Genomic DNA, 7,514 nt, shown 5'->3' with positions numbered 1-7,514 from the left:
GTAATTGAGAAGGCCAGAAGAGGGAGTTGGAGTCCTAGGAAATGCATTTACAGGCAGGTGTGATCCTGTAACATATTCCTATGTATCACTGTAAGTGAAGGTTTGTAGCAGCTACTTCTAATGTTGCTTATACTTAGAAAAAGTGTGTATTTAAGCCATGCTACCACGGTGCCAGATCCTTTATGGCAAGCATCCCTGAGATCAGAAGTAATGTGTACTTACAATGAATGCCTGAAGACATTTTCTTGACATTGAAATTTCCTGGTCCTTTGTTCTCTGGCCTCACTCAGAGTCCTTTTCTGGTTAAGTTTCCTTTTGCTTTGCTGGTACCATGTACAACTTGTAATCATTTGTATCATTTCCAACAATTAGCAACCAGTGAATGTCAGAGTAATAGTCCTGCGTTTTTGTTTGTTTGTTTTTTTTTCTTTCTATTAGTTCTAACACTTTTTCACTTTTTCTGGATGTGCCTATTGTTGGGAAGTTGTGACTTAAATACAAGTGTGTCTTTGACTGTGAGGTACCTAGATTACCTGGGAGTATGAATATTAGCAAATGTATTTATTTATTTGTTCACTTATTCATTGGCTGGTTTTGTTATTGTTAGGTGGTGGGGTTTGCTCATTTTGAACAGGTCTCATGGAGTCAGCCAGATCTCAAACTTGTTTTATAGCCAAGATTAATTTTGAGAATTCTCTCTCCTTTCTTCCTTTCTTTCTTTCTTTCTTTCTTTCTTTCTTTCTTTCTTTCTTTCTTTCGTTCGTTCGTTCTTTCTTTCTTTCTTTCTTTCTTTCTTTCTTTCTTTCCCTCTTTCTTTCTTTCCTTCTTTCTTTCTTTCTTTCTTCCTTCCTTCCTTCCTTCCTTCCTTCCTTCCTTCCTTCCTTCCTTCCTTCTTTCCCCTCCCTCCCTCCCTCCCTTCTTTCTTTCTTTCTTTCTTTCTTTCTTCTTTCTTTTTTTGGTTTTTCGAGACAGGGTTTTTCTGTGCAGTCCTGGCTGTCCTGGAACTCACTTTGTTGACCAGGCTAGCCTCAAACTCAAGAAATCCGCCTGCCTCTACCTCCCAAGTGATGGGATTACAGGCATGCACCACCACTGCCTGTCTGAGTTCTCTTTTTAAAGGGGAGTTGAGAATGGGTCTTTCTATTTTATAACTATGTAGACCAGACTGGCCTCCAACCAGACACCTACCTTCTTCTGCCTCCCAGTGCTGGGATTAAAAGCATGTCCCGCTATGCCCAGCTAGCCTTGAGTGCTTGATCTTCCTATATTAACCTCCCAAGTACTAGGAATGTAGGCATACTTCAGATTGTTGGGTTTTGATTGTTAGAATATCTCCTTTATTGTAAAGCTATTCATTTTTCCTCAAAACTGTTCACTGGCATAGTGTGTACTCTTCTCAGGAATGATGGCAGTAAAAGTACAGGTTTGTCTTCATATACATGGAAAAGAGTACATAGTTTAACTATGAGAACTAAATATTTGCACATGATAACAGGGAGCTTCTCTGTAGTATGAATTAATACTACATACATTATTTTAATTTCAGGGTATGCTATACTTATCCCTTTGATTTTACAAAATAAACAACACTGACAGCAAAGACTTACTCATCCACAAAAAAGTACACACACACACACACACACACACACACACACACAGACAGACACAGAGTATCTTCCACGGACCCTGGAGTGGTTCAGTGTTTAATACAGTTTGCTTTCATAAGAACCAGAGTCAGAGCCCCAGCACTTGTGTTTGGCAGGTCACAACTTCCTGTAACTCCAGTTCCAAGGGATCTGATACCTTGTGGCTTCCACAGGCACCTGCACACATATGGGCTGACCCCTCAAACTAATTAAAAGGGGGGGGGGTCTTCCAGGTGGTTAATCACTTCACTTCATGTAAGGGCCATTCTTTTCTCAGGATGCTTTTCCTTCCATACATGACACAGACTCAGCAACTGCCAATGTGTTATTGTCACTTTAATCTGCGACATTTTGAGATTTTTTCAATGAAAACAATCTATCTTAATGAAGGTTTTATTGCTACTAAGAGACACCAGGACCATAGCATCTCTTATAAAGGAAAACATTTAACAGGGGCTGGCTTATAGTCTCAAAAGTTAGTCCATTATCATCATAGAGGAAAACAGCAGTGTGTGGGCAGACATGGTACTGGAGAAGGAGCAACAGAACGAATGTGTGCCAGACTGTGTCACACTGGGCGTGGCTTGAAGATAGGAGACCTCAAAGCCCGCCTCCACAGTGACACTTCCTCCAACAAGGCCACACCTCCCAATACTGCCACTTCCTATTGGCCACAAGGCCACACATCCCAATACTGCCACTTCCTATTGGCCAAGCATTCAAACACGAGTCTATGCAGTCCATTCCTAGTCTAACCACTAAGCTTACTTTCATATATTCCTCCCATCTTCTCTCTTCCCCCTCTGTTCTTTTCTCTTCCTTCTCCTTCTCGATGGTTGGAGATTGAATTTCAGGGTAAATCGTGCTAGGTAAATATTTGCATCATCTTCCCAACTTATATATAGCTCACTAAATAATCCATGGACCAGGTGCTTCTGAAATGCTATATTTTATCTTTGTTGTGGCCTAACCTATTTCTCTTCTGCTTATAAGAAAAATGTGCCTCTGAGACATTCCTAGGATGGGTGTCCTTAGGGTAACTAATGCCTGCTGCTGTCTTAATGTGGGGCCAGAAAGCTGTGAGATGGAGAGGAGCAGGCCTGGATGAGTGGGGCTGATGTGTGCCCAAATCCTGGAAATCTCATCCTGAGGTGGGCAGGGGCAGGGTCACTCCACTGCCCCCTTTGCCCCAGGCCTCTATGTCCTGGCAAATGTGTGCCTCCCACCCTTGCCTCACCAGAGAATGTCACACAGCCAGTAGCTAGGTTAAATTTCCTTTCCCCTTATAAGGTCATGCCCAGCAGCACCTGGAATTTCTGCTCACAAAAATGAGGCATCCCTAGTATTCTGGCCCCAGCCAGTGATGTACACTTACCCAAGAGCCGCTACTCATCCCACAAAGGTTCCATTAGCCTTTGGTTCCCCCAACAAACTGAACCAGTGCTCTGAAGCTGTTCCCTGCTCTGTGTTTTCTTTATCTATGCACTCACAACTGACCAAGATCCTGCCTATACCCACCTGACCCTGCTAAGCTTCTCTCCCTCCAGTCCAGCTCACTGTGCAATGGGCCTGGCTACCCAGAAGGGAGAGGCAGACCCAGGACAGCATCCTAACAACCTTAAACTCCAGTGGCGTAGTAGAAGACATTTTTTCTTGCTAATGTGTTGGGTTGGGTGCTTTTCCCCAGGCATGTTCTTCCCAGTGGCTACTCAGGAATAAAGTTTCCTTCATGCTGTGTGGCTCTGTCTCCTTTAAAATGTGGTTTCAGTCTTAGCTGTTATCCAGCCAGTACACAGGACCACTACGGAACCATTTTCCTTTAGATAAGGAGTACACATTCCTTTTGCTAATGATATATAAGTTAAGTGCTACTTACAACATCTTCATGGGGCTGGGACAGTTGTGTAAATGCAGACAGACAAACAAACAACAACAACAAAAACACAAAACCTAGGTTAGATAACCCTCTGCCACAATTCCAAGGCACAAACTGCAAAGAAAAGGACCTAATTTCAAACACGCTGTTTCTGCTTTCTACTACCTGCCTCCCTATTCATGGTGCCTTGTTAGTACAAGAAGGTGAGGGCCAACAAGCACAACAGCCAGCAGTAAGTGCACAGCCACGGGAAAATAATCTTGGCTCATGCTTATTTCTTCATAAATTATATGATTCTTACTTCATGAAGGATTTTCTAATGCTATGTTTATAGAAATGACATATAACAAGTGGCATTCTAGTAAGGTAAATTTTAGAATTCCCAGGGATTATTGAATTCTTTCTCAGAATTATATATATATATACACACACATATATGTATATATACATATATGTGTGTATGTATGTGTCACAAATATATATGACACTAGAAAATAAAATAAGTGAAAATTTGATGAGACAATGAAGTAAAAGGAAAAATACATTTAAGTCAAAACTGGTATAAAGCACTCTATGTGAAATATGAAAGACTGTAAATAGTAAGTGAGGGGCCATGGGTGTGGGGGAGAGAGGGGGGAGAACCCGCGGTGTCCTAGGCACCAGGTTCCTAGCTTCGGACATCCCATACACCAGTGGACACCTCGGAAAAGCTGAGAACATAATAGGGGCCCCAGGGCAACAGTGAGCCCCGGGGCTGAAGGAAGGAGAGGGCAGGGGGAGAGGGTGCTTCATGGTTCCCACGTGGGTGAGAGTCCTTGGTTTGGTCCATGGCTGCAGCGCATGAAGGCCTTCTGGTGGGAGGTTAGAAGCAGTTCATTCAAGCAGGGTGGGTCTTGATGAGCAGAGACAGTCTATGGTTTTAAAGTGTATTAGTCTGGGTTCTCTAGAGTCACAGAACTTATGGACAGTCTCTAGATAGTAAAGGAATTTATTGATGACTTACAATCGGCAGCCCAATTCACAACAATGGTTCAGTCGCAGCTGTGAATGGAAGTCCAAGGATCTAGCAGTTACTCAGTCTCACGCAGCAAGCAGGTGAAGGAGCAAGAGCTAGAGCTAGACTCCCTTCTTCCAATGTCCTTATATTGTCTCCAGCAGAAGGTGTAGCCCAGATTAAAGGTGTGTTCCTTAAACTCGGAGATTCAATCTTCTGGAAACCATAGCCACTATGGCTCAAGATCTTCATACCAAGATCCAGATAAGGATCTCCAAGCCTCCAGATAAGGGTCACTGGTGAGCCTTCCAATTCTGGATTGTAATTCATTCCAAATATAGTCAAGTTGACAACCAGGAATAGCCACTACATAAAGCTTTATTGTAGAAAGGCAAGGAGAAAGAGAGAAGGTAGAAAGAGAGAGAGAGATACTGGTCATGGCCATGTGGTGAAAGCGGGGAAGGGAATGAGAGGAGGGCTAGAGAGTAAGAAAGGTGAGGGCTTAAAGAGAGGGAGGAGGGGCCAAGAAGCCTCTCTTAATAGTGGGCTGGGCTATCAGGTAACTGTGGGGGTGGAGTCTAGCCAGAATGCCAGAAGCTTGGGGCATTGTCTGCGTGACTGATAGTCACAGAATTATGGAGTTGGGGGCTTTGTGGTGTCAGGCGCCTGTCTCTGGGAATGTGGCTCACTTTTTTGTCCCTTGTAGAGTTCTCTACTGGGTCATCGGAACAAGCCTCATTTAACCAAAATAGGCTGCCTATCACAGTCCCACAGGTAGGGTGGGCTAAGTATTCAGTGAGATATACAACAGGTGTACTTCTAAGTTAGAAGCATTGTGTCAAAGAGAGAAAATCAGTTGCCTCCAAACCTCATACAGAAGCACTTTATGCTTACTCCAGAAGGGAATATAAGCCAGAGATTTCTGACATTATCTATCCTCCACACAAATAGATACTGTGTGCCTCTTATGTGCCATGCATTATTTTATGTTCTGAGGCTATATCAATGAGCAAGATAAAACTGTGTTATGGAGTTATGCAACAGAGAGGATGAATAACAAAGAATTGTTAGTATGTCTGGGGATAGTGAGTCCCAAAAGAGAGGGAGCCTGATAAGAGTGATGGATGTAGCAAGATGGGGAGGTGTGGGTGGTCAGGAAATGCATTACTGCAGAAGTGACATCTGAGCTAAGACCACAGAAGTGATGGGGTTCAGTATGTAAACCCCACACCCCCAGTGCTCCAGGAGCAGCAAATCACAAATGTGCTTGTCTGGAAATGTTTAAGTTCTTTAGAAAATTATTCTTTCACAATTTCAGATGGATGTACTGTGTTATGATTGTACCCCCACTATCTCTTGTCCCCTTCTATTTATTCTTCCCAATAAATTCTGATCTTACTTAATGTCTCTTGGTGAGTGTGTGTGTGTGTGTGTGTGTGTGTGTGTGTGTGTGGTACCCAAAGACTGTCACTTGGGTTGCTCGTAAGAAGGTGATGAGGGGTGATCCACAGGAGTACTGGTGCCTTAACTAATGGTTATACTGGTGAAAAAATGGTCCCTTGCTCTTCTAGAAACTGTTAATTGCCTATAGCTTGTCAGATGTGGTTGGGATCTTGTAATCCCCCCCTCCAGTTCATGGTGGAATGTTGATGGCTTATACACTCACAGATTCTGTGAGTTCTAGAGAAAAGATGTTACACAAAACTGCCTTCTGAATTTCTGATCCTCCTGTCTCCACCTCCCAAAGAGTGGCATTACAAGTGTGTGCCACGTCACCCCCTGGCCCACCCACACTCCTACTCCAGATTTTCCTTGTTATTTACTTCTTTGGTGCTTGGCTCCTTTTCTAGGAGAATTTAAGGGACACTAGTAGGTTAATTCCTTGCAATACCTCTGATTCTTTTCTCATGCAAACATCCACTGATGTAAACGTTTCTCTTAGAACTCCTTTTCTACCCCAAGGTTCTGGAAAGTTGTGCTTTCATTTTCATTTGATTCTAGAAATTTAAATTTTTTATCCTGTTTTTGTTTTGTTTCCATGATCCATTGGCCATTTAAGAACATGTGCTCCATCTGCACTTATTTACAAAGTATTTGTACTTTTGCTTCTTGTTGCCATTTCTCATGTTTGCTCACCATGCTTTGATAAGGTACATGAATTGTTTTGATTCTTTTTAAACATTTTTACTTTGAAAACATTTTTAATTATATTTATTTATTTTCTTATTTATGTGTGTGTGTATGTGTGCATGAGAGACTGTGTTATGGAGTTATGCAAAATAGAGGATGAATAACAAAGAAGTGTTAGTATGTCTGGGGATAGTGAGTCCCAAAAGAGAGGGAGCCTGATAAGAGTGATGGATGTAGCAAGATGGGGAGAAAAAGTGTGTGTGTGTGTGTGTGTGTATGTGCTCGCACGTGCGCACACGCATGCATGTAGGGTAGATATGCATGTGGAGGTCAGAGGACAGTTGTAGGAGTCATTCCTCTCCTTCAGTATGGGGACTGAGACAAAACTCCAGTTATTTGTCTTGGCAGCAAGCATTGCTCACCAAATGAACCTCTTTGATCTATTGCTTTTGTTAAGACATGGTTTGTTTTTGTTTGTTTGTGTAGAAATGCATAAACAGTCAAACACATAAATGCTAGGTGTGACTTCGCTCTCCTGTATTACCAATACTCAAGATGCTGAGGCAGGAGGATCACAAGAATATGCCAGGCCAGTGTAAGTTTCCAGTGACTTCAAGATCATCCATAGTGAAACTGTCAGCATAACTAGAAATCATCTGGTTTTTGGATGAGGCAGCCTAAGGTTAGTGACATCTCCCATAAGCATTTTTCCCAGACAGGAAATGGACACCAGTAAAACGTTAGGAAAACTTTTAGTGAAAACAGGAATCCAGGGCAAGGGTAATACTTCTTGTCAGAAAGCAGGATAGGTGAACCAATAAAGTACACAGAAGAGCTGTAGCAAGCCTCTGCTTTATTCAGGCTAGCT

The sequence above is a fragment of the Mus musculus genome, chromosome 6, assembly GCF_000001635.26.
Source record: "Mus musculus strain C57BL/6J chromosome 6, GRCm38.p6 C57BL/6J".
NCBI classification, from domain to species: Eukaryota; Metazoa; Chordata; class Mammalia; order Rodentia; family Muridae; genus Mus; species Mus musculus.
This window is presented reverse-complemented; position numbering follows the sequence as displayed.